The sequence below is a fragment of the Taudactylus pleione genome, unplaced genomic scaffold, assembly GCF_031769625.1.
Source record: "Taudactylus pleione unplaced genomic scaffold, aTauple2 ptg000749l, whole genome shotgun sequence".
NCBI classification, from domain to species: Eukaryota; Metazoa; Chordata; class Amphibia; order Anura; family Myobatrachidae; genus Taudactylus; species Taudactylus pleione.
Window position 1 is genome coordinate 445825 of NW_028285151.1, and position 26676 is coordinate 472500.

A 26676-nucleotide genomic window follows, 5' to 3' on the forward strand; every position below is an offset into this window, starting at 1 on the left:
AAAATTAAACAATTGTCCCCATTGTGACAAATCACATTTAGATTTTGATTAGAGTCAGCATGGATTAAATCAGAATAAACAATGATTTAACTGATACATATAGGAGATCATCCACCAACCAGGAAGGGGAGGCAAGCATAAAGCCCAGATCAGCCTATTGCTTGATTTGACAAAGCTTTGAAATTCTAATTTATATATGTGTCCTTTATCAGGTTGAATATTTGGATGTTAGCATATGTGGGCAGCTTTACGCTCATACTATAGAACAGGAGTTCTCGTCTCCAGTCCTCAAGTACCACCAACCAGTCATGCTTTGTGGATTTCTTTAATCATGCACAGGTGAGTTAATCTATTTTGCTGGGTCAGTAATTATGCCACCTGCTATCATAGATAGAAATCCTTAAAACATGACCTGATGGAAAAAACGTGAGGGTTGAGGTTGAGAACCACTGCTGTAGGATTTTGATTGGTTAATCTGACCGCACTGATGAACCATTGTACCCAACTAGTATACATATACAACATCTGATTGGATTATCTGCCATTTATCTTCAAATAAATCATCTGATTGGTTCAGCATATATAGTTATTTTTGTATTTGTTGCCACATAGCCTTTGAGTTTAACCTTTTTAAGGGCCACTTTTTTTTACCAACCAGACTACTTTATGGCAGAGGTTGTCAAACGCGGTCCTCAAGGCTCCCCAATAGCTCAGGTTTTAGAGATATCCATGGTTGAGTACAAGTGGTTAAATCAAATAAACTGAGGTACTAATTAAGTCACCTGTGCTGAACCATGGATATCTCTAAAACCTGAAATGTTGGGGAGCCTTGAGGACTGCATTTTGAACCTCTGCTTTATGGTCTACTTCACAGGTTCTCAAACTCGGTCCTCAGGACTCCACACAGGTCACGTTTTCCTGATCACCCAGCAGGTGCACAGGTGTACTCATTACTCACTGACACATTTTAAAAGTTCTACAGGTGGAGCTAATTATTTCAATTGTGATACTGTGAGGAGACCTGGAAAACATACACTCTTTGAGGTCCTGAGGACAGAGTTTGAGAACCACTGGTCTACATACATGACATAGACCAGTAGTTCTCAAACTCAGTCCTCAGGACCCCACACTGGTCATGTTTTGCAGGTCACCTAGAAGGTGCACAGGTGTATTCATTACTCACTGACACATTTTAAAAGATCCACTGGTGAAGCTAATATCTCACTTGTGATTCTGCGAGGAGACCTGAAAAACGTACACTGTTTGGGGTCCCGATGAATGAGTTTGAGAACCTGTTATGTAGACAAATGTTAGTCTGAGCTTTAGCCCAGTTTTCTTAACGGGCATAGTGAGTGGTAGGAGAAAGATAACGTGTCACATAAGAGGAATGATATATTTGTTTATACATTCCAGGAACAGTGTGTTGTTGTGTATTACCACTATTTTATTGTCACACCCATAAAAATAAAATGTTATATCATAAAACAGCTGCATAGGAAAACAATACATTTGTAGCTAAAATTGGCTGAAAGCACAGACTACCTCAATTGAACCTACATATACCTACCAATTATCTGCAAATAAAACAATTGGATAGAAATATTAATCCTATAGCTAAATGGACACAGGACCTGCAAATCATTTATGTATTATATTAGAAAGGAAAAACAAATGCTAGAAAGGTAATGCAGGGGAGAGGGTGATTTGTACTATCTACCACTGACACTAGTCTGTGGAAATAGCTGCATGCAGACAGGATTGGGTTATGCATGAACCTAGTTAAAAATATAAAGCGAATTAGGTTTTCCCAAACTTGGTCCTCAAAGCCTCCTAATACCCCTTTTCCACTGCTGCAATAACCCAGGTTATTGATGGGTCTTTCAGGGTAGCGGCTCAGTGGAAAAGGGTCCCTGAAAACTGGGCTAACTGGCCAGATCAGTATAATTATTTTTAGTTCTTACCTACAGACCCCTGTCACTTTATGATGCCCAATAAGTATAGCTTGGAGATACAAGTGCATAAGTCGTTTTTCCACAGTTGTGATGTCATATGGCTGATGCAAGACAGCAGGTTTTAATAGGATTACATATTCTCCACACCTTTCTCAGTATAGGCCCTTGAACATTTTCAGCCGCAGGCCCACGTGGCCCTTAATCTAGCCCGGTTGAAGGCAGAGCTGGCCCAAGGCATAGGCAAATGCCTAGTGGCATGCATTCCAAGCCTAGGGCCAGGTCAGCTTGACAGCAGGCATCAGCAGCACTGGGGCAGGCGGATGGGCGCTTGTGCTCTGGTCGATCTGATCGGGCAGGAGCTCGCACAGGCAGCGGGAGCGAGGAGCAGGGGCAGTGGGCAGTAACAAATATGGCCACTGGAGGAAAGCTGCTGCACATGCCCAGCAATAGCAGCATCTCCTCCCATGGGCCTTTTCGGAGTCCAGTAGGCTGAGCCTGTCTGCAGGGAGACACACAGTGCTGAGCTGAGCCAAGCCTAGAGTGAGGAGCACAAGCATGATGGCTTCAATTTCTGCAGAGTCTAGGCAGACTGAAGTGACAATGTCACAGTTTTATTGGCCGGGTGAGTGCTGTGCAGGGGGTGTGGGGAAGTTGGGGGTGTAATAATGTGTAGCATACTGTAGAAGGGGCAATAGTGTGTGGCATTATGTGTATAATAACAATACTAATGTGGGGCATAATGTGTAAGGGGCATTACTGTGTGGCATTGTGTAAAAGGGCATTATTAATGTGTGGCATAATGTGTAAGGGGCATTACAGTGGCATTTTGTATAAGGGGCACTATACTTCTGTGTGGTATTATGTGTACATGGTGTATTACTGTGTGGCGTAACGTGTATAAAGGGCACAACTGTGTGGTATAATGTGAATAAGGAGCAATACAGTGTGGGGTGTAATGTGAATAACAGACACTAGTGTGTGAAATAACGTGAATAAGGGGCACTACTGTGAGATGTACTGTGTATAAGATAAAGGGGTACTACAGTGTGGCTTTACGTGAATAAGGGAACACTACATGTCATGTAATATGAATAAGGGACACTACTGTGTGACGTAACGTAATTTGAATTGGGGGTACTAATTTGACTACACCCATTCTGTGCGCACCCCTTTGGCACATACTCTCCCTATTTAAAATATGGGGATGCCAATGCTCTTGCTGACACAGGGCACCAAAATGTCTTGTTATAGCTCTGTGGGTGAGGATTGCTATGGGGGATGGGTGATGGGTGTTGCTGGCTGCTGTGATCTGTGCTGCTGGGTGATTGTTGCTGTGCCTGGAGAGGGGTGTAGGGTCAGGCAGAACTAGCTGCGGTGCTAAGGGGCATTAGCGAAAATATTGCCATGGGCATCAAATTGGTTAGGGTCGGCTCTGGTTGAAGGGATACTATCCACTGCTTCATTTGTATTACTTTTAATGGGATACTGATTGCTTAAACTAGGTGAAAAGAATAAAGCAAGCACATAATTCTACTATATTTAAAATTTAGACAAGCTGCATGCAGCAGCGGCTCCTGCCCTCTTACCTGAGGGGAGCTGCCGCTGCTACTGGCTTTTGTCCCGGCACCTGCTCAATGAATCTGGCAGGCGTCGGGACCAGCGCTTGCGCCTGAGTGGCAGTGGCACTGCGCATGCGCACGCTTAACACCAGCTTCTCAGGGCTACACCTCCCTCAGGCTGCCTGCCTTCAGCGTGACTGGCAGGTGATGCTTCCAATGGAAAGCCACTTCCAATCACAGTGAAGCCAGTGCAGGCTCACTGAAGTGGCATATTTTACTGGGGGAGGGGGGGGGGCTAAGATCCGCCACTGGTTGCATGCAAAACCCAACTTCAATTTGACAGAAGAATCACATGACTGTTCTCTATTGATGAGGGGCCCAGCTAAGTCCACTTTCAAATTCAGCTTATAGATCTTATGTTCCGTTATTTCCCGAATTACATTCACTATCCCTTTTCAATGTTTCCTGTTCTCACTTAGTTACTCCAAGTAGGCAGGTTAACAGCATCCTAATCCCCCAAAATACTCTGTGCCTTTAGCCGGTATACAATCGGGAAGCCGGCTGCCTTAATACCGGCAGCCGGCTTCCCGACTGTCATATCCCGGCGAGGGTGAAATGCCGGGCGTCTAGATGTAGACGCCCAACATTTCCCCAATGCCGGGAGACAGGCTCCCGGCATCCCGATCGAAGGGATGCCGGGCGCCGCAAGTGGACAGCCGCAGGGGGGGGTGGAGGGTTAGGTTTAGGGCACCCGGGGGGGACTTAGGGTTAGGCACCCCCCCCGGGAGGGTTAGGGTTAGGCTAGGGGGAGGGAGGGTTAGGGCTAGGCACCCCCGGAGGGGACTTAGGTTTAGGCAGCGGAGAAGGGGGGGGATTAGGGTTAGGCACTTGGGGGGGGGAGGTTAGGGTTAGGCACCCCTAAGGAGGGTTAGGGGGTTAGGTTAGGTTAGGTTAGTCAATACTTACCTATCGACGATCGGGATTTCCAGCACTGTCAGGCTTCCGCTGCCAGGAATTCTGCTGTGGTTGGCCAGGCGCTGCCTTGAATTGAACCCATTCCCATTGAATTTCATACCCATTCCCTTAAGCCAGGTACACACTAGACAATATGTCGTCAGATCCGGCAGATTGGATGACATATCGTCCACATCAGCCAGTGTGTACCGGGTATGTCACTGACAATGCACGCTCCTGCTCGTCCGTTGGACCTGCATGCATGTCCAATGGGCGATATCATCAATGGGGTGCAATGCTGCCGAATACAGCATGACCTCCGCCGTCGCTCCCGGCAGCGGCAAGTGTAATGCACTTGCCAATGCCGGGACCCATGCCAGGTCCCGCCATTAGCGAGATTGTGCTGGGTACACATCATTTTGTGTGTACCCAGCATAAGGTACATTCCAATGACCTGATTTGCTACAGGTTGCACTGTGCCCAATTGCTTTAAAATCAGTGACAGATGAAGATATATAGGGACATACTTACTAATTAACGGGTCCAAGATACGATAATGATAATTTCTTATCACTCTATTTGCAGCAATAAGAAATGAAGTTCAGCTAGGATGTAATACACATGTAAGGACAGGGGTTTTTCTGCAATGTGTAATAGTAAAGTGATCACATAACATAACTTTCACTTTCCGGTGGACACACTACTGCACATGTATGGTCTGCTGTCAGAAAATGCACAATTGGCGAGTGCCAGGGAAGGATGATATGTAGCCTATAGGCTATAATGGCTAAAGCCATTTACAGATGGCATTAGCTACTGGGGCCAAATTTTGGAGTGCTTCAGATTCTGGTGCTTAGTAAACTCTGCAAATTTTGGGGCTGCTTTTGCGATTGAAACACTGGGATCGTAGCAGAGATCTCTGGATTCTGCTGCTGTACCATGTAGATACATTTGGGGGATACTTATTATTTGTTAGTACCCTTGAAAATGGGTTGGGTACGGGATGCCGGCACTCGGGATCTTGGTGGTCAGAATCCTGATGCCGGCATCCCAACAGGGTTAGGATACTGACACCTGTCGGTAAGTATAATAGCCCTACCCTTCCCTCTCTCCCCGCAGCCTAAACCTTACCTGCCCCCCGCAGCCTAAACCTAACCCTCCCCACCAGTGTTTAACCTTAACCCTCCCCCTAGTGCCTAACTCTAACCCCTAGCCCTACCCCCATTATTTACCGTCGGGATGCCGGTGCAGGGATTGTGACTGGTGTCGGCATTCTCAGCACCAGCATCCCAACAGCCGGAATTAAAACTACATTCCCCCAAAATGTTCACTACTGCAGATAGATACAAGGCATCTCTTCATATGCAAATTCAGACAACTTTAGTACTAACTCAGTTTTACATTTTGAATGTCACAGCTATACAGTATGGAATTACAACTTCCCAACAACTTATATTTTCATCCTCTATGTTTACATTCCCAAACTGGGATTAAATATATTCCAACAAATCTTTAATCATTTATTTTCCATCTCTTTGGCATCATAGTAGTTTTAGTTTAGTCATACCTAAGAGGATCACATTTTATCTACCAACTGCATAACCTTACGATCGGAATGGCTTCAGTGGGGAGAAAAAAATGGTATGTTTGCAAACGCAATTTGCTTGAAGTATAGACACTGAAACACATTGGACCTACATACATACTTATATGCAAAGCCCCAAGGAGGAAAACATTGGATATATCTAGAAGAACACAGAGGGCCTGATTATGAGGTAGACACTGCTGCACCTGTTTTTGTGTCTTTTGCCGGAGACGCTGCTGCAATAATATGAAAATGGTAGTTTAAGCCTTCCCCTGGAGTAGTAGCCTGTTCTAAATGAGCAAGACCTGAGCCACCCACTTGTAGCATCTCTGAGCGCCTGCTGCCATTGATTTTAGCGTGGGGAAGCTGGTGTGGGTGCAGAGGGGGATGGTGGAATGTTTGTGGTGTCTGCCGTGTGGGTGCCCGTGTCTTTGCTGATTCAAGCTTTCACCTACATACATCTGCTACAATGGGGGGGGATTTGGCATATACTGACTGACTGGGGCAGATTTGGCATACATTGACTGACTGGGGAGTGTGGATTTACACTGACTGGGGGGGTTGGCATACACTGACTGGGAGGTGTGGAGGGGGATTTGGCATACACTGACTGACTCAGGGGGGATTGCTTGAGGAAGGGGGAGCCCAAATTGGTGTCTTGCTTCATGAGGTCTAATTCCGCCTCTGCTCCCAATCGCTATAGAATCGTTGAGTGTACACTCTGTGTAACGCATGCGTCGTATGGGGTTTTTCTGAACTTTTCATGCATGGGCTTTATTAAATAATTGCTGACCTACAACAGCATTGCGTTCAAATTGCATACACCTCTGAACTAGGCCAGAGCCTGCAAATCAATTCTAGATTAAATTTACAAGAAAACAAGATAGACAGACAATGATGGCAGAGGGGCAGTGACTTGTGCTCCCAACCACTGAAACGAGATCTCTGTAGAAGTAGCAATAATCAGCCTAAATAGCATATCATGGTCTTCAGAGGCGAAGTCAAAACTTTGAGGGCCCCATAGCACTATACTTCAAGAGAGACAATCGTGCCCTAGTTCAATTTATGATCCATAATAGCACCCTACTTACTTTTATGCCTCATAGTACTGGAACCGGTATGAAATACCGGTTCGATTCCCGGCAGCGCCTGGCCGACCACAGCAGAGTTTCCGGCAGCGGAAGCCCAACAGCGCTAGAAATCCCGATAGTCGATAGGTAAGTACTCACTAACCTGACCCCCTAACCCTTCTTATGGGTGCCTACCCTTACCTCCCCCCCAAGTGCCTAACCCTAAACCCCCCCCCTTCCCCGCTGCCTAAACCCAAGTCTCCCAGGGGGGAGCCTAACCCCAAGTCCTCCCCCCGGGGGTGCCTAACCCTAACCATTCTGGGGGGTGCCTAACCCTAAGTCCCCCCCGGGTGCCCTAAACCTAACCCTCCTCCCCGGCAGCTATCCGCTCGCGGCACCCCTTCGATCGGGATGCTGGGCTCCTGTCTCCTGGCACCGGGGAAATGTCAGGCGTCTACATCTAGATGCCCGGCATTTCACCATCGCCGGGATATGACAGTCGGGAAGCCGGCTGACGGTATTAAGGCAGCCGGCTTCCCGATTATATACCATAGTACTGACCTAGTGAATTTTATGTCCAAAATCGTGCCTAGTTAATGTTATTACCAATAGTAATGCCCTATAGACTCTGGGCACTAGAGTGCTCCCAGAGTCTATAGAGTATGCACAGGTCACCGGGAAAATGGCTACGGCGGCTATTTTCCCTGTACTGCGCATGCGCAAATGACAGGAAAATGGCTGCGGTGGCCATTTTCCAGTCGTTTTTAGAGCACCGGACCCCTGCTCCGACGTGGGACTCCGAAGAGGTAAGCATGCTATGGGTGCAGGATGTGCGGTGCTGGGCCCCCCTGGACCCATTATAGATACGCCCCTGGTAGAGCCGCCTTTTCACAATATGCTACATCGTAGTGCTGCTAGTACACATTATGTTCCCAGCAGGGCCGAAACTAGGATATCCGTCACCCGGTGCAAGGCAGCAATTTTTCGCCCCCTCCCTTCCTGTACCTGGATTTTGTCCTTGCTCCTCCATAAGGCAGTGCACTACTCAGACGTCCCTGGTATAGTGACTTACATTATGCCACACACCATAATGCCCATTACACATTATGCCACACACTGTAATGCCTATTACCAAAGTGCCATTTACATATTTGTCCGAAACCATTTTATGCCCCACAGTAAGGCTTCTAATTACTTTAAAATTACCTGCTCATTGCAAGGGGGTTTGTGCTCGTTGCCAGGGGTTACATGCTCGTTGCCATGGGGTTTCATGCTTGTTGCCATGGGGGTTTCATGCTCGTTGCCATAGGGGTTTTATTCTCGTTGCCAGGGGTGCCATGCTCATTGCCAGGGGTGCCATGCTCATTGCCAGGGGTGCCATGCTCATTGCCAGGGGTGCCATGCTCATTGCCATGGGGTTACATGCTCCTTGCCAGGGGTTTTCATGCTCTTTGCCAGGGGATTTATGCTCGTTACCAGGGGTTATATGCTCGTTGCCAGGGGTTACATGCTCGTTGCCAGGGGTTACATGCTCGTTGCCAGGGGTTACATGCTCGTTTCCAGTGGGGTTTATGCTCGTTTCCAGTGGGGTTTATGCTCGTTTCCAGTGGGGTTTATGCTCATTGCCAGGGGTGCCATGCTCATTGCCATGGGGTTGCATGCTCATTGCCAGGGGTTTTCATGCTCTTTGCCAGGGGATTTATGCTCGTTACCAGGGGTTATATGCTCGTTGCCAGGGGTTACATGCTCGTTGCCAGGGGTTACATGCTCATTTCCAGTGGGGTTTATGCTCGTTTCCAGGGGGTTTATGCTCATTGCCAGGGGATTTCATGGGAGAAGATGCAGCTTTCAGCATCTTCTCCCGGCAGCGCCAGCATTCCCGGCACTTCTGGGAACGCTTTGTGCATTGTGCTCTGCTAACAGACACTAGAGGTCCAGTAGGAACTCTAGCATCTGTCTCTTCCTTGGTTGCGGCCATTTTTGGATGGCCGTTTTCAGCAGAGTCCATGCGGAAGGCTAGTCCGCATGGAATCTGCTGAAAACGGCCATCCAAAAATGGCCACCGCCAAGCAGGAGACAGACACTAGAGCTCCAGTAAGGACCTCTAGCATTTGTCTCCTCTTTGGCGGCAGCCATTTTTGGATGGCCGCCGGATGGCTGTCAGTTTTCTTCACCCCCCCGGCAATCCCCACCCGGTGCAATTGCACCTCTAGCCCCCCCCTAGTTGCGGCCCTGGTTCCCAGTACATATTATGGCACACTGAAATGCCCCTAATTCACATTATGCCACATTCAATTTATATCATACCACATTGCTCACTCAGTGCCCTATTCTGTAAGGGTCATAATTGCAAAGCTGCACTCAGGCAGCTTTGCAATTGTGATCCTTTGCAGATATGGTAATGCACAGGAGGCATCACGCCTCCTGTGCAATACTTAACAGAGCTGCGTTCAACACAGCATCGGTTAATCTGCGTACCATCGGCCGGCTGCGGTGACTCGTAGGGTCCCGCAGCCATCCGCCGCAGTTTAGAGGGAGAGGCCAGGAAATCTCCATCACCCAACGGAGATCCTGGCCTCTCCCCCCCCCCCCCCAATTGCGGCGACACCATTGGTAACGGAGGCTGTTGCTGCCCCCTCCCCACCCCCCAAATGGCAGCAGACTGTCAGTCACTGACAATCTGCTGCCAGTTTGCAAGTGGATCCGCAGACCCTTTCTGCACATGCGCAGAACGGGTCTGTCACCTGCGGAGATTCCCACACATCGGGAATCTGCGTTCAGCAGTGCATTAGCATGCACTGCTGAATCAGGCCCTCAGTCCCCAGCTCACTGTACAAATGATATAATGAAGGTGAAGCCTATTGTGTCAGTGTTGAGTTCACTGATTAGCTGAGCTGTGCCAATAAGGGTGAAATATGAGCATGAGAGATGGATTATATAAAGTGTGGAGCTATACTGAGAGGGAGAGCTAGAGACCACCAACTCTATGAGCACTGACAAGTTCCCCTTTTCAGGCTGGGCAAAGGGCCAGACACAGTTGCTTAACAGGTAATTCTGGGAACTTGGTAGACAACAATATGACCTGTGTCTGGGGCCCCCTAAGCCTGTCATCCCCTTAGCAATGGCAGCCACTATAGCTACGCCCATGGTTGCCTTGGTCCCTTGTTCCTTCACATACCTTGTAGCCTAAAGAGTAATTGAAAATATATTTGCTAAAAACTTGGATTGGTTATGGCTGGGACTCTGGGACGTAGAAATAAACATGTAGTAGCACAGGGCCTGATTTAGAGTTGTACGCTATGCCGATGTTTTTGCATACGGAGCGATTTTTTTTGCTACTACTCATCCGTCCAATAAAATTTGCGAATGTGTCAAGGTGCATTACCATAGTCACACGCTGCAAGTCGCAGTGTGACTGACAGGCAGGGAGCGTTTGAGGAGGGCAACACGGAGTGTCGGCTAAAACTGCAGCATGTCTTGACCATTTTGCAGGCGTATCACTAACCGCGATAAGGGGGCTTTGGCGTCTTGGTTACAGCGGCCATTCTGAGTGACCATAGACTTGTGCAAAGAGCTGATGCTTGCATGATCTGCATCCGATGCTGCATATGTGTATGCAGTAGCAGACAGCTGCAATGGCTCCGGTGGGCTTCTCAGCACAAGCTGCTGCAGTAACATATTTTCACTAGGGGTGTGCACCGGCCCCTTTTCGTGTTTTGGTTTTGGATCTGGATCTTTCTTCGTGTTTTGGATCTGGATTGGTTTTGCCAAAACCACCCTTCCGTGTTTTGGGTTCTGGGTTTTGTGTTTTGGATCTGTATTTTTTTTAAAAAAAGCATAAAAACAGCTAAAATCACAGAATGTGTTGGTTTTTCTGCTCCTATGCTATTATTAACCTCAATAACCTTAATTTCCACTCATTTCCAGTCTATTCTGAACACCTCACACCTCACAATAGTGTTTTTATGTCCAAAAGGTTGCACCGAGGTAGCTGGATGGCTATGCTAAGCAACACGAGTGGGCGGCACAAACACGTGACCCATCTAGGAGTGACACTGCAGTGGCAGACAGGATGGCAGTTTGAAAAACTAGGCCCAAAACAGTACATAATGCAAAGAAGAAAAAGAGGTGCAAGATGGAATTGTCCTTGGGCCCTCCCACCCACCCTTATGTTGTATAAACAGGACATGCACACTTTAACAAAGCAATCATTTCAGCGCCAGGGTCTGCCACACGACTGTGGCTGAAATGATTGGTTCGTTTGGGCCCCCACAAAACAAGCTGGCAATTAATCTGTCCCTGCACAAACTGGCTCTACGGAGGCAAGTTGTCGTCCTCATCCACCGATTCCTCACCCTCTTCAGTGTTGTGTACATCCTCATCCTCACAGAGTATTAACTCGTCCCCACTGGAATCCACCACCACAGGTCCCTCTGTACGTTCTGGAGGCTGGTCTCCCTGGAAGAGCTGATAATTCATTTTGATGAACATCATCTTCTCCACATTTTGTGGAAGCAACCTCCTACGCCTTTAGCTGACAAGGTTCCCGGCTGCACTAAACACTCTTTCGGAGTACACACTGGAGGGGGGGCAACTCAGGTAAAATAGAGCCAGTTTGTACAGGGGCCTCCAAATTGCCTCTTTTTCCTGCCAGTACAGGTATGGACTGTCTGACATGCCTACTTGGATGCTGTCACCGATGTAATCCTCCACCATTCTGTCAATGGTGACAGTATCATATGTAGTGACAGTAGACATGTCAGAAATTGTTGCCAGGTCCTTCAGTCCGGACCAGATGTCCAAACTTGGTCCTGCCTGCCCTGCATCACCGCCAGCGGGTTGCTTAGGATAGCTAAGTTTTTTCCTGGCAGCCCCAGTTGCGGGAGAAAATGAAGAAGGAGCTATTGACGTGTCACGTTCCGCTTCAGCTGACAGTGTGTTCACCAGCAGGTCTTTGCACCTCTGCAGGCTTGTGTTGGCCGGAAAGAGAGACACCACATATGCTTTAAACCTAGGATCGAGCACGGTGGCCAAAATGTAGTGGTCTGATTTCAACAGATTGACCACCCTGGAATCCTGGCAAAGCGAATGAAGGGCTTCATCCACAAGTCCCACATGCAGAGCGGAATCGCTCCGTCTTAGCTCCTCCTTCACTTTCTCCAGCTGCTTCTGCAAAAGCCTGATGAGGGGAATGACCTGACTCAAGCTGGCAGTGTCTGAACTGACTTCACGTGTGGCAAGTTCGAAGGGCTGGAGAACCTTGCACAACACGGAAATCATTCTCCACTGCGCTTGAGTCAGGTGCATACCCACTCCTTTGCCTATGTCATAGGTGGATGTACAGGCTTGTATGGCCTTTTGCTGCTCCTCCATCCTCTGAAGCACATAGAGGGTTGAGTTCCACTGCGTCACAACCTCTTGCTTCAGGTGATGGCGGGGCAGGTTCAAGAGTGTTTGCTGGCACTCCAGTCTTCGGCACGCAGTCGCTGAATGGCGAAAGTGGCCACAAATTTTTCGGCCCACCCAAAGCGTCTCCTGCACACCCCTGTCGCTTTTCAGAAAATTCTGCACCACCAAGTTTATTGTGTGAGCAAAACATGGGACGTGCTGGAATTTGCCCAGATGTAATGCCCGCACAATATTGGTGGCGTTGTCAGATATCACAAATCCCCAGGAGAGTCTAAGTGGGGTAAGCCACTGGGCGATGATTTCCCTCAGTTTCTCTAAGAGGTTGTCGGCGGTGTGCCTCTTACTGAAACCGGTGATACACAGCGTAGCCTGCCTTGGAACGAGCTGGCGTTTCTGAGATGCTGCTACTGGTGACGCTGCTGCTGTTGCTGCATAAGGTGATACATCTACCCAGTGGGCTGTCACAGTCATATAGTCCTTAGTCTGCCCTGTTCCACTTGTCCACATGTCCGTGGTTAAGTGGACATTGGGTACAACGGCATTTTTCAGGACACTGAGGACACTTTTTCTGACGTTTCTGTACAGTCTCGGTATTGCCTGCCTAGTGAAGTGGAATCTAGACGGGATTTGGAACCGGGGACACACTACCTCCATCAATTGTCTAAATCCCACTGCACTAATGGCGGATACCGGACGCACGTCTAACACCAACATAGCAGTCAAGGCCTCAGTTATACGTTTTGCTTCAGGATGACTGCTGTCTTACTTCATCCTCCTCGCTAAGGACTGTTGGAGGGTCAATTATTTAGTAAAAGTAGTGGTGTTCCTACTTCCTCTCTGGGATGATGAACGACTCCCAGCAGCAGCAACAGCAGCAGCGGCAGCAGGAGGCGTAGCAATGCAGGATCCTCCGGTGGAATCCCGGATAGGAGAGTCAGTCATGCCAGTGACATGGCCTGCAGGACTACTTCCGATCCTGACTAAGGAGGAAATTGACGAGGAGGGAGTTGACGGTGTGGTTTGCAGGCGCTTGGATACAACAGGACAACGGGATTTATGTGTCCCTGGACTGCTTACGGTCTTAGCCAAAGTTTCTGAACTTGACAGTAACTTTTTATGAACGCGCTGCAGGTGCCATATAAGGGAGGATGTTCCTAGGTGGTTAACGTCCCTACCCCTACTTATTTCACCTTTACATATGGTACATATGGCAAGACAGTTGTTGTCCGGATTTGGATAGACATATTGCAAGACCAAAAAGAGGTGGAATGTTTGGTCTTCTGCCCAGGCATGACCACGGACAACAACTGTCTCCCCCGGAGCCTGATTTAAACAAACCACATCACCATCAGAATCCTCCTCGCCAACTTCCTCCTCAGCGCCAGCTACACCAGTATCCTCATTCTGTTGTACTTCAACAGTGACATCTTCAATTTGCATATCAGCAAGTGGACTGTGGGTGCTCCTTTCATCACTTGCAGGGGGTGTGCAAATGGTGGAAAGAGCCACCTCTTCCCGTCCAGTGCTGGGAAGGTCAGGCATCGCAGCCATCACCACACTTGGACTCTCCTTGGGGATTTGTGATATCTTCTTAGAAAGCACAGTTCTTCGCTGTGCTTTTGCCAGCTTAACTCTTTTGATTTTTTTAGTGGGAGGAGGGCTTCCATCGTCATGTGAAGCTGAACCACTAGTCATGAACATAGGGAAAGACCTTAGCCGTTCCTTGCCACTCCATGTCGTAAATGGCATATTGGCAAGTTTACATTTCTCTTCAGATGATTTAAAAAAAAAATTTCAAGGTCATTTTCCTGAACTTTGCCATTTGGGATTGTATGTGCCCTCTACTATGACATTGGGCATCGGCCTTGGCAGACGACGTTGATGGCATGTTATCGTCTATGTCATGACTAGTGGCAGCAGCTTCAGCACTAGGAGGAAGTGGTTCTTGATCTTTCTCTATTTTATTTTTATCGGAGAAAGTTTGGTCCTTCATTTATGTTATTACTTGTGGCTAAAGCGCACACAAACACAGAAAATATTTTTTTATTTTTGCTGGAGAGTAGTGCACTTTGTGGGTTACACCACCCTTTAAGAAATGAGCCAGCCGGCTCTTTACTTATGGGACACAGGCGCACGCTTGGCGCTGCTCCTTTGTTGATGCACGTGTGGCTACTGCGCACACAATTCACAAACACAGAAAAAAAAAAATTATTTGGTTTGGAGTGTACTTTGGGGGTTACAGCACCCTTTAACGGTCAAGCCAGCCGGCCCTTTACTTATGACACAGGCGCACGCTTGCCACTACTTTGTTGATGCACGTGCGGCTACTGCGCACACAATTCACAAACACAGAAAATATTTTTTTATTTGGTTTGGAGTGTACTTTGGGGGTTACAGCACCCTTTAACGGTCAAGCCAGCCGGCCCTTTACTTATGACACAGGCGCACGCTTGGCACTACTTTGTTGATGCACGTGCGGCTACTGCGCACACAATTCACAGACACAGAAATTTTTTTTTTTTTTTTAGTACTTGGGGGGAGCACCCCTGATGGACAGAGCACCCCCTGGACAACACTACAGCACCCCTTTAGGACTGGGACACTGCACAGGACTTTGGAGTGGACACAGCCCCTATGGACAACTGACTGCACAACACAGTCCAGCCAGCCCCTATGGACTTTGAAGTAGTGGACACAGCCCCTATGGACAACAGCAGCACAGCACAGCACACCACTACTCTGCACTACACTACACAGCCCAGCCAGCCCTAACTCCCACCCTCCCTCTTCACTGTCCACAGCCGAGTGAGAAAATGGCGCCGACGCGGGTACATTATTTAGGATCCAAAACCCGCGAGACCCGGAAGGCGGGATGATGACGTTTTGCCTCGATTTCAGATCCGAGTCAGGCGGGAAAAGTCGAGCCTGCCTCGGATCGGGGGGGCTCGGATTTCAGAAATCCGAACCCGCTCACCCCTAATTTTCACACATCCTTATCCAAAAAAATGCCAACTGCGGCAACAATAGTATACAGTTCAGAGTCAGGCTCACAGTGTACATTGGAATGGTAAATGACGGTGAAGTAGAGCCATTGCCCTGCAATGCAAGGCCTGCATTCTGATTAGCTATTTTCCCCAATTTTCTTTTGGTTTGGCAGACGCCAGGTTATTTAGAGACATTAAATGAACAGCATTTACAACATTTTTCAAAACATTTCTCATCTCTACTTTCAATTATTCTATTGAATCTTTTCAGCTAGTTTTCCAATGTACCTTTTTATAAATATATTTCTGAATGGTTTAATACATGTTTAACCAAACTCTTAAATCAGCAGTTATAGCAATTATTTCTATTCTATCTGATCCTTGTGATGTTTATGGCTATGTAGGTTGCAATCTTTGCTTTGAGATGTGGTATTAAGTGTGCACATGTTTTGCACCCAGTCAGCCTGTCTCCATTTATACAATGTTTGACTATTATATTTTGGAATATTTTTCAGATACTGGAATCTGAGCAAATCTATTTCCATTGGATATTCTGAAGCAGAGGGGGTTGATCAAGAGTCTAGTACAGAGTCCTGAATAGTCGCGATGGTTATCACAGCCTGCAACGTTGGTCGCAGCGCTGGGATCACAAATGCAGCAGGGGCTGTCAGACACCTCCTGCAGCATTTGCATATTTTCACTGATGGAATTTCAAAGTTGCTTGTGTGCGGCTTTGCATTTCCGTCTTCTGCTGAATCACCCCTAAGACTTTCAGAGACATTCAAAGTATAAGTGACACTTTCTCTAAAATACTCTGGGGCCAAATTGACCGCACAGTTGTACTGGTGGCTTTCAGTCCAGTAACTGCGTTGAGAGTTTACTGTATTTTTACTAAGATCCATTCTTAAATTATGTCAGACATACTTGACCCTCATAATAACTTGCCAGTAACTTAACAGTGCTTCTTACATCTTTCTTCTTCTTCTTGAAACTAATTCAAAGAGAGAAGATGAGATTTCTCCAAACCAAAAATGCTCATTTTCAATGGAACATTCCAATCAACTAAAAGAGCAGTGTTTTTTAATGATGTCAGTTTAATAAACACTTTTCCCCAGGGCCATAACTAGAGATGTGCGCTGACCCAAGTGTTTTTGTTTTGGATCTGTATCTCTTCTTATTTTGGATCTGGATTGGTTTTGCCAAAATCGCCCTTGCGTGTTTTGCGTTTTGGTTCTGTATTTCTTCTAAAAAAAAAAAAAAATCATAAAAACAGCTAAAAATCACATAATTTGGGCCTATTTTTGTTCAAACAGTATTATTAACCTCAATAACATTTATTTCCAGTCATTTCCATTCAATTTTGACCACCTCACAATATTCATTTTTTTTCATCTAGTTTAGGGCCAAAAGGTTGCATCCAGCTAGCTGGCTGACAAAGCTGAACACAGTAGTGGGCGGCACTAACGTGGCAGTTCAGCTTCCACCACGGATACAGTGTGCTATACATTGTGGGTTGGATACACCAATAGGGCACTTACTGTGACAGGCAGTGCGGGGTGCTGGCAGTGTCCTCAATGCGAGAGTTCTAGTGGCTTCCTCAAAGCGGAAGTGCCAGCGGTGTTGGCAGTGTGGCGGTGTTGTCAGAGTGGGGGTCCTGGCAGTGTCCTGCGTACATAGTGCCAGCGGTGTAGGCAGAGCGGGGGTGCCAGCGGTGTCCTCAGTGCTGACCGTGTCGGCTGTGCGGGGATGCCCTCAGTGTGGGAGTAGCAGCAGTGTGGGGTCGCTGACGGCGTTCTCAATATGTGGGGCAGTAGTGCAGGGTTGCTGGCAGTGTCCTTAGTGCAGGTTGTTGGTGGTGTTGGCAAAGCAGGGGTGCCAGCGGCGTCCCCAGTGCATGTGTGCTGACTGTGTCGGCAGCGCAGGTGGTGCTGATGGTGTCCTCAGTACTTGGAGAGTGTGAGGGTGCTGGTTGTGTCCGCAGTGCAGGGTGTCGGCAAAGTGGGGGTGCTCACGGTGTCCTCAGTGCATGTGTGCTGGCAGTACAGGGGTGCCGGTGGTGTCTACAGTGTGGGAGTGTCGGCAGTGTGGGGGTCACTGACTGTGTCCTCAGTACATGAGGCAGCAGTGCAGGGTGCCGGCGGTGTCGGCAGAGCAGGGGTGCCAGCGGTGTCTCCAGTATGGGGGTCCTGATTGTGTCGGCGGTGCATTGGTGGTGTCCTCAATGCAGGGTGCAGTGGGAGATGCTGCCAATGAGGGTCGGCAGCAGGGGGTGCCGATGGTGTCAGGCGGTGGATGGGCAGACGGCATCTTCTTAAATTCCTCCTGTGCCCATATTCAATGGGCTTAACACTGATTGGCTGAGAGCCGTGATAGATGGCTCTCTCAGCCAATAAGCATTAAGCTGCTCAATTCAAAACCTCGCAATCCGACAGTGGGATCGCGAGGTTTTACCTCTAAAAGGGATCCGGGGCATGCAGGGAGATCTGAGCTGTGTCTCAGATTCCCTCGGATCCCCGAAATTTGGGTGAGTCCGGTTCCCGAAGAACCAGACCCGCTCATCTCTAGCCGTAACTGGGGTGGGCAACCTGTGCCATCGCACCGGGAGCAGGGTCCTGGGTGTGGCATCATCACTGCCCCACAGCACCCACATGTGGCTTGCAGGGTGCCTGGAACAGCACTCTGCAGCCTGTGGAGCTGCCCAGAGCATCCTTAGGGTGCCCAAGCAGTTCTCTCTTTCTTAGAGTCGACGGCCCAGCCCCCTAGGTGTGACATAATGAAGTCACGGGTTTTGGGGCACTGTTCCGCCCTGTTACGGTGATGCTTTTCCCAGTTTGGAGTTCCATTTTTCTATTGCATTTGTATACAAATGATCAGCAAATTCACTACATTGCAATTTTATATATTCACCAAATTGAGCTCAATTGTATTTGTTTCACTCAGAATCAGGCCCTTCATATACACCAGGTATAGGGCTTGTGCAAGTGTGGCTAATTAAAGCATATGGGTAGGGGTGGTGCAGTTGCATAGATGTGTACATGTTAGTTCCATGCATGCAGTGCAAATGTAATTGTGGCCAACTTGCAACTCTAGAACTGACCCATTGTGTCTTGGATATAAGACAATGGTGAACTACACCCATACATCTGATTACAAACTTTTAAAAGTAATTGGATGTTGGATACTCCATTAGAAAGCATGATTACATGGGAAACACTGCCAAACAAAAAAAAGTTTTGTAAAAGAGTTCAGATATATATGGCCTGAACAATCAGAAACAATGCAGATGAAATTAGACATTAGACACCTGTGAGACAATCAAGATAAGCCCTTGCCCTCTTTTACAAATGATGACTAAACTGAGTGAAGGTTTCTGGTTATCTTGTACATAATGCTATATTTAATGGTGGGTACACACTGACAGATACATTGGGCAATCAATTGATGGGCCAATATATCTGCTGCACGTCGGCCAGTGTGTACCGACATATCTCATTGGCTGTGCTGCACAGCCGATGGACAGATATGTCTGCAGACATATCTGTCCATCAACAGCTGTGTACGGGCGGTCGGCAGACCGCCCATACACACACACACAGCGGCAGCCGCGAGGAGGGGGGGGCGGGACACGTCCCTGACCCACCCACCAGCTCCCGCCTACCGGGACCCGAGGGCACAAGCAGATGATTGCCGTTCAGTGTGTATGAACGACCATCATCTGCAGATATATCTGCAGATCACTTGATCTGCAGATATGTGTCAGTGGTTTACCCACCTTAAGACTAACTATATAAACATAAATACCCATTTAATGCATTAAAATATAAAGTACAGAATGACCAACTTAACATATTGGTGATGCAAATTGGAGTCCCCGGTTTTTAAGATGGTACTAACCAAACAAAATTCCTGGTACGAGGTACATTTTTGTTTTCTTTGAGAGTGTATTTCTGCTAATTTTAAATAGAGATGTGCGGGTCTGGTTCTCAGGGAACCGACAACAACCGAATTTAGGGGTTCCGAGTCAAATCAAGTCAGAGTTTGGAATTACTTTGGGGTACCAGTTTGGATCTTCCTGTGGTGCAGAACTCTGATTTAAAAACTGAACTCAGGTTTTGGATTACATGCTAATAGATCAAATTGATGTAATTTTAGCTGTTTTTTTTGTTTTGTTTTTAAATACAGATCCAAAACATGTGAGGGTGGCTTTGCAAAACCAAAACACGAAGATGAATTTGGATCAGCGCACATCTCTACTTTTTAAAGTGGGTTCATAGCCTACACTAAGAAGGAAGCCATCTTGTTGGGTAACCAATATTCTTGAGAATGTAACCTATAAAGTAATTCATTACCACTGAATTGAGACGAGGACTGTTGGTTCAAGGCACAAAATGGTTGCTCTCACAATGTGTAGATGTGTGCACTTAAGGCTTGGTACACACGTAAAGAATTTCTGTCCAACCATCCAACTAGTTGATTGGTTGGAATGAAAATCTGGTAATGTATGGGAGTAAATGATTAACAGCAATTTGCTCCTAAATGCCAGAAAACAGATGAAAATGGTCGTCAGACAAGTTTGTTAAATATTTGATCTAAACAATTTGTTCAAACAACAGTTTTTGTCCATTTTCCGGCATTTGGGAGCAAATTGCTGATTGTCATTTGCTTTCATACATTACCAGATTTTCATTCCAACCAATCAACTAGTTGGATGGTTGGACAGAAAATCTTTACGTGTGTATGCACCTAAAGAGAGAGGTTCATGAGGGGTGCACAGATTAGGGTAGCAGAGAAGAATAGGACAAGACATATCACGGAATGTAAGGGAACACATTTCTAGGACAGAATAGGATACTAGTGTTACATATTATAGCTTGTCCTCTAATCTCATTTTCACTCAAGGACGTGATGTTGCCATATTACAGGTGGATTGTTCTAGGGGCTGCTTATTTGGTCATATAAAAACAAAGTACATTTTGCTACCAGATTCTGCAGATTTAAAACGAGCATGATCAAAATCTTGAATTGCAATTTTATAATTATTTAAGGCTCAACTATAAAGAACATTGTAGTACTAGTATTAAATCTTGTGTCTCCTGTACGCATCACTATTTTGAATTTTGCACTAAATATTTTATTAAAGATTAGCTTTTATTACACAATTTTTACAATAATTCATTCAATTTCACTATATTTAGATGAGGAAATATATATTTTTTCTTGTATACTAAAATTCCTTCCTCTCCATGATAGGATTTAGAAAACTTTACTAATGCATTTGCCTTTAAAAGAGCAAGTGTATTTACACATACATTGCATTTCCCAGCAGCCAAATAACACATTTTATATCATGCATGTTTCACAAAACAAACATCCTCTGCTGGTCCTAAAGGAATGCATTAATGCGTTCTCACTGTAGCTATTTTTCATCAGCAACTATACCAGATAGTGACAGATTGGGAATTAATTAGAAAGCTAATGGCATGATAGAGTTCTATGACATACAGACGATTTCAATAAATACTTTTAGATCAAATCCTACCCAGGCCATCTCTGTTCTTTTAATGATGATCATTAACACTATATAAGCCGCTGATCCTTCCTAGTTTTGAGAAACAAGGATATTATAGGCAGTTGATGGGATATTATTCCAAATATATTACAGTGCATTATTGAGCATTTTTATTATTGAACAAAAATAGTGTCATTACTTACTGCATTGCCTGATACAGAATAGGATTTGGAAACTTGGTGTCAAAGTAATTATTCCAACTCATGCATTATTGTCATCATTTATTTATAAGAACATACAGTAGGGAAGTAGAGCACATATCAAAGATATATAGAGGACCAAAAGGCAAAATACTAGACATACAGAAAGCGCAATACTGCGCATAAGACCTAATATGCAGAATATGTAACAGGTGTCACCCAGAACAGGGTTTCTCAAACTCAGCCCTCAAGCACACTAACAGGTATTAAAGATATCCATGCTTGAGCACAAGTGACTAAATTAGTATCTGTCATTTTGATTTAATCATTTGTGCTCAAGGATGGAGATCCTTAAAATCCGGACTGTTAGCATGTTTTGAGCACAGAGTTTGTGAAGTACTGATCTAGAACATGCAGGAGAACATAAACACAAGTGGACAAAAGGAGCATAACTATTTTGGGATCTAGACTACATGGAAGCTGATCACTTAGAGTTTCTAGAACGTTACAACAGTCCAAGATGTGACTTTACACTCATCATGGAACCCCTCAATGACTCAACCATACTTATCAAAATTATATGTTACTTACTATACAAACTCAACTGCACACTGATTTAGTGGAATCACTTACTATTAACTGGTCTGAAAACAGCACACAAAGGCATTCACATGTAGAAATGGTATTCCTTAAAATTAGTATTTGATCTTACTTTGAGAAGTTGTGGATTTATTTTTTACTACAAGTAGTAGTCTTTACATATGTTGGAAAATGATAGTAACCAAGGCAAGCAAGTAGAGAGGTGAGAGTAATGGTTGCATCAGAATTTTGCAGCTAGAGCACAAAGCAGGACAAGTTCTTTACATTGTTTTATTGATGTACGTCCTCCAGATTTGTCTTTTTAGAACAGAATACTGTATGGTCATATATCTCAACAAGGGTTAGCCAATCCCTAGGTCTTCCTCTGCAAGCATCTAGACTTTTCCCTTGTGGTTTGGCTTTCTATTGCAGAAATAGCCTTGTAACATATTTTACTGCAAGTAGTTTGCTTTAAATTTGAGGAAATCATCTAAAATGCATTATGCCTCCTGAAACCATAATTTTGGAGTCATACAATAGAAAATTATGTTACAAGGGATTATGCCAAATTCCTAACCAAAGACAAATGATGCCATTGTACATTTTAGTGCCAGAAATTACTATCAACCATTACTGCTGGAATGTTGCACAATGTGATCTAGGTGATCATGCTACAAACAAATTCTGTGCAAAGTAAATACAGCCCTGATTTTATAATCTAAGATGTTGGTAAGAGGTTGAATTGGCTACTGTACAGTAAGTGGCCGGTGCAGAATGAAATGCAATTTGGCCACGATAAACCATATGCAGAGGAATATGTTTCTAAGTGGCTGCACTGCACCTATCCATACACTTGGTTATGAGTGTACCCCATCCATATCCATGGTGCAAGAGTCCCCCCTGTAAACAGGCAATCTATGTGTACGCAAAACTCTTCATAGTCCGTAATTTTATCGGCATGTTCTCGCCTAACTTTCACTACATGCGAACATCCCATTACCTAACATTTAAGCCCCTTCAGTCACAAGTATAGATATGACTGAGTTGCATACACATCAGCATCACTCTTAGGGGTCCATTTATCATTAAACATTTGTGGCATATTTCCCGAAAATTGGTGTTTTCGGGGTATACCCACAAATATTTAGTATCCCCTGAATGTATTATGGAGGGATCACAGCACATATCCGCCAGCAGCCACAACCCCCATAGGTTTCTATGGGTGAGGCGATGGTGTTAGATTTGTCAGAAGATGGTGTAAGCTGCCGTAGCCTTTGGGCTACACATTGCAAAGCTAACTGGGAGAGGGGTTCCATAGGAACCCTGGCACAGGAGCAGTTGCTTTTGGATAGACATCATCCATAAACTGAAACCCAAAATTATGTATCTGGTTCTCTGGAGTTTAAAATTATTTTGTTTAGTTTCTTTTAACTTGATGCCACAAGTGTTAGGTTGCCATTGTAGCCGTAGTTGGTGTTTGCAGTAGAACATATTGAATTACTGACAGTCAAGGAATCCTGAAAACAATTTATGAAACCCCATTTGAGGACTTACTGAAAAGTAACATTTATTATTACCATCTCTCTGCACACCCCAACTGCCCTCCTCTAGCCAGTTATTCCAGCATGTTGGGAGATAACCTTTTTAACCATTTGATATGCTAATTGAGACCTAAGGCAATTGCTTTGCTCTTGAGCTGACTCTACACCTTTCTGAATGCATTTTCATTCCATGCAGCGTGTGAGCTCAGCACTGGGGGCACTGCCTATGTCCTGCCTATAGCTATCCCTTTTTGAGATCTATGCATGTTATGATGAAACACTAGTGTACATAGCATAAGGGTAACACACTGCTTTCTAGCTTCATGGACAAAGGAGCTGGTTCTACTTTGGACATAAAAAGGATGTGATCAAGTTTAGTGTTTGGATTGATCCAGAGAAATAGCTACTTATATTTTACCATATAACATAATCCACATCTCAACACAGACTCTAATACCATCATAACCCCTCACCAAAAACACTTTATTTATAAAGCTCTCCTTAATTTAAAATCAAAATGTATGCCAGGGTGAATGGCATAGGCTTCAGGATTTGATGGCCTAGAGCAGGAGTAGGTAACGTGTAGCACTCCTGGTCCTATCGAACTACACATTCAAGCATGCCCTGACACAGTTTTGCTGTTATAAAATGCTAAAGCTATGGCAGGGCCAGCTGGGATGTGTAGTTCCAGAGCAGCTGGAGTGCTGGATGTTGTCTACCCCTGGCCTAGACTATAGTATTGCTGGGCAGGGCTGGATAGCGATGTCACTTTATCAATGGTAGTAACTTATGACAGGTTTATAGTGTATAGTGGTTGGCTTTAAAATAACTTTCTACCCTACAGAAATTATTATTACGTACCAAAATAATCTGGCAATGGTCAGTTGTATACTCATATGAAACAGATACATTCATACCCCTTTTCCACCTAAATTACGGGTCTGACCCGGAGTTGGAACAAAGTTCCTATCCAGATCAGACCCGGAATTATGCCGGCGCCGACTTGGGATATTCCCGAGTCAGCGCCGCTCACACCGCAGTCGGGTCTGCATAGACCCGGCTTTTGCGGAGTGAAAGTGGTCGCTTGGAGATGACGTCATCTCCAAGCGCCACTGAAGCCAGACCAATCTGCCAGCTAGCAGCGCACTCCATGTCATCGTGACCCGGAGTGCGCTGTTCTCACAGCAGGTTCACGGGCGTAGCCCGTGTTAAACCCTGCTAGTTACCTGGGTTGGACAAAGGGGTATAACAAAGCGTGGCATGGAGCTGTTAGTTATTGCTCCACTAATATACAGAGCTTTCTCATGCTGTATGTGTCTGCAGCATAACACATGTGAACATCAATAGTCACACATACTACAGAACAGGCCTTCACTTCTTGTGTGACAAGTCAATAATCCCTGTGCAAATCAGAGTTTCTCCCTGTACCATATTTTAAGGATATAAATGATTGAGCAATTGTTCAGGAAAATGAAAGAGAATGCAGGAATGACTGAGTCACCAGTGCTACTGTATAGACCTGCCTCTGTTAGAAACGGTCACTTATTTCCAGTATCCCTCTAGGTCAGGGGTTCCCAACCACGGTCCTCAAGGCACACTAACAGTCCAGGTTTTAGGGATAGCCATACTTGAGCACAGGTGACTTAATTAGTGTCTCAATTATTTTGTTTAAACCATCTGTGCACAATCATGGATATCACTAAAACCAGGACTGTTAGTGTGCCTTGAGGACCGAGTTGGGAATCACTGCTCTATATGGTACAGGAGAAACCATGTAATGCAATCCCATTCCCCTAATACGCTCCCTTGTCTTTCTCACTACTGAATAGCAGTCTACCCTCCAAACCAGGCTGTCACTTTAGAATGCTCCCAACACAATATACTCTCCAGGATGAGGGGAGTGTGACTGGCTGGACAGCTGATCATGGTGAGACAGCTAGAAGCTCTTGCACTACAGGGCAGTCTAAGACAACAGCAAATCTCTAATATATCTGAGTACAGTCATCCATCTGGTGTGGGAGTGTAAGTGTGAGTGTGAGCTGATTCTTTCTCCTGGGAGCGCACATCACCAGGGCCGGCAGGGAATGGGTTAGCAGAAGGCAGAGCCGCCAGCGTTATCAGCAGCCTGCAGATCCCCATTACCCACTCGAGGGTGACTACAGATGTATTTCCCACATTACCAGTCAAAATAAAAAATGTGTGACATAAAGCCAATCCAAGCAGGGCAGGCCTGTGATAAAATGATTGGATGCAGGGAGGAAGCTGCATCTCAGAGCGACCTAAACAGGGGAATTATAGGTGAAAATTACACACTAATATATATATATATATATATATATATATATATATATACATACACATATATACACATACATACATACACACACACACCTGCTTTATGTAAATGTATACTGTTTACTCAATGTGTGTATAAGAACAATTGTATTGATTTAATGGCTTGATATGAGAACTGGTGTATAATATAATTTGGTATTTTATTATGAATAATAAAAATAATAATATTATAGAACATTGTTAATGGAATAACAACAAGTTTTTAAATGATAACGTTAGACCGTTTGCCCCGAATCCAAACACTGTCCTCATGCCACCTGATGTACATTCCTAGTAACTGATCTGCCTATTACATATTCCTATGACAGTGGTTCTCAAACTCGGTCCTCACAGTTCACGTTTTACAGGTCACCCAGCAGGTGCACAGGTGTACTCATTACTCACTGACACATTTTAAAAGATCCACAGGTGGAGCTAATTATTTCACTTGTGATTCTGTGAGGAGACCTGGAAAACATGCACTGTTTAGGGTACTGAGGACCGAGTTTGAGAACCTGTGTCCTATGATATAAGTCACAAAAGAGAATCTGCAGAACACATAGAAGAGCTACTTAATGCTGGTCCTATTACAGTTTAAACCGAGCCTCACTAGAGCCGCATAAGCTCATCAGTCATTGCTCACTTTAAATAGTATATCGTTTTAACTACTTTAGAGCTATCGCTCTAGAAAGGAAAGGGTTACTGGTAAGGTTCTCGCAGTGTCCAAAGAATACAGGGGGGCCTGGAATTTTTCTAATCCAGATTTTACAAATCAAAAGGACAGTAGGAGGGGATTCACTGCAGGACTCATTCTCCGTCCAAAAAACCAATGTCAATAAACTTAGTAATAGCCGAACAATTAATAGACTCTTTCCATGTTTAACTCAATTAAAAAGCGTTTTCTCCACCAAATGAGCCCTCCCAGTACCATCCTTTCAAATGTAATTACCAAGCGGTTTAAAGTTTGTTCAAACAAATACACAATAGCAAAATACTCCCA

General features: G+C 45.5%; 1 protein-coding gene and 1 long non-coding RNA gene across 3 annotated transcripts in view; one reads left to right on the forward strand and one right to left on the reverse strand.

The window, feature by feature from the left end:
• The window catches only part of LOC148477072 (uncharacterized), a 204234-nt gene that overhangs the window by 176838 nt on the left and 720 nt on the right, over positions 1–26676 (reverse strand). The gene's annotated exons all lie outside the window — the stretch shown is intronic.
• LHX5 (LIM homeobox 5) overlaps positions 19764–26676 on the forward strand; it is a 54900-nt gene continuing 47987 nt past the window's right edge. Inside the window, exon 1 of one of the 2 annotated variants that reach the window (XM_088457231.1) lies at positions 19764–19817. The gene's annotated coding sequence lies outside the window, so the exon portion shown is untranslated. Of the gene's footprint in view, positions 19818–25179; positions 25270–26676 lie in introns of those variants that run through there. The other variant, XM_088457230.1, reaches the window with a different exon arrangement.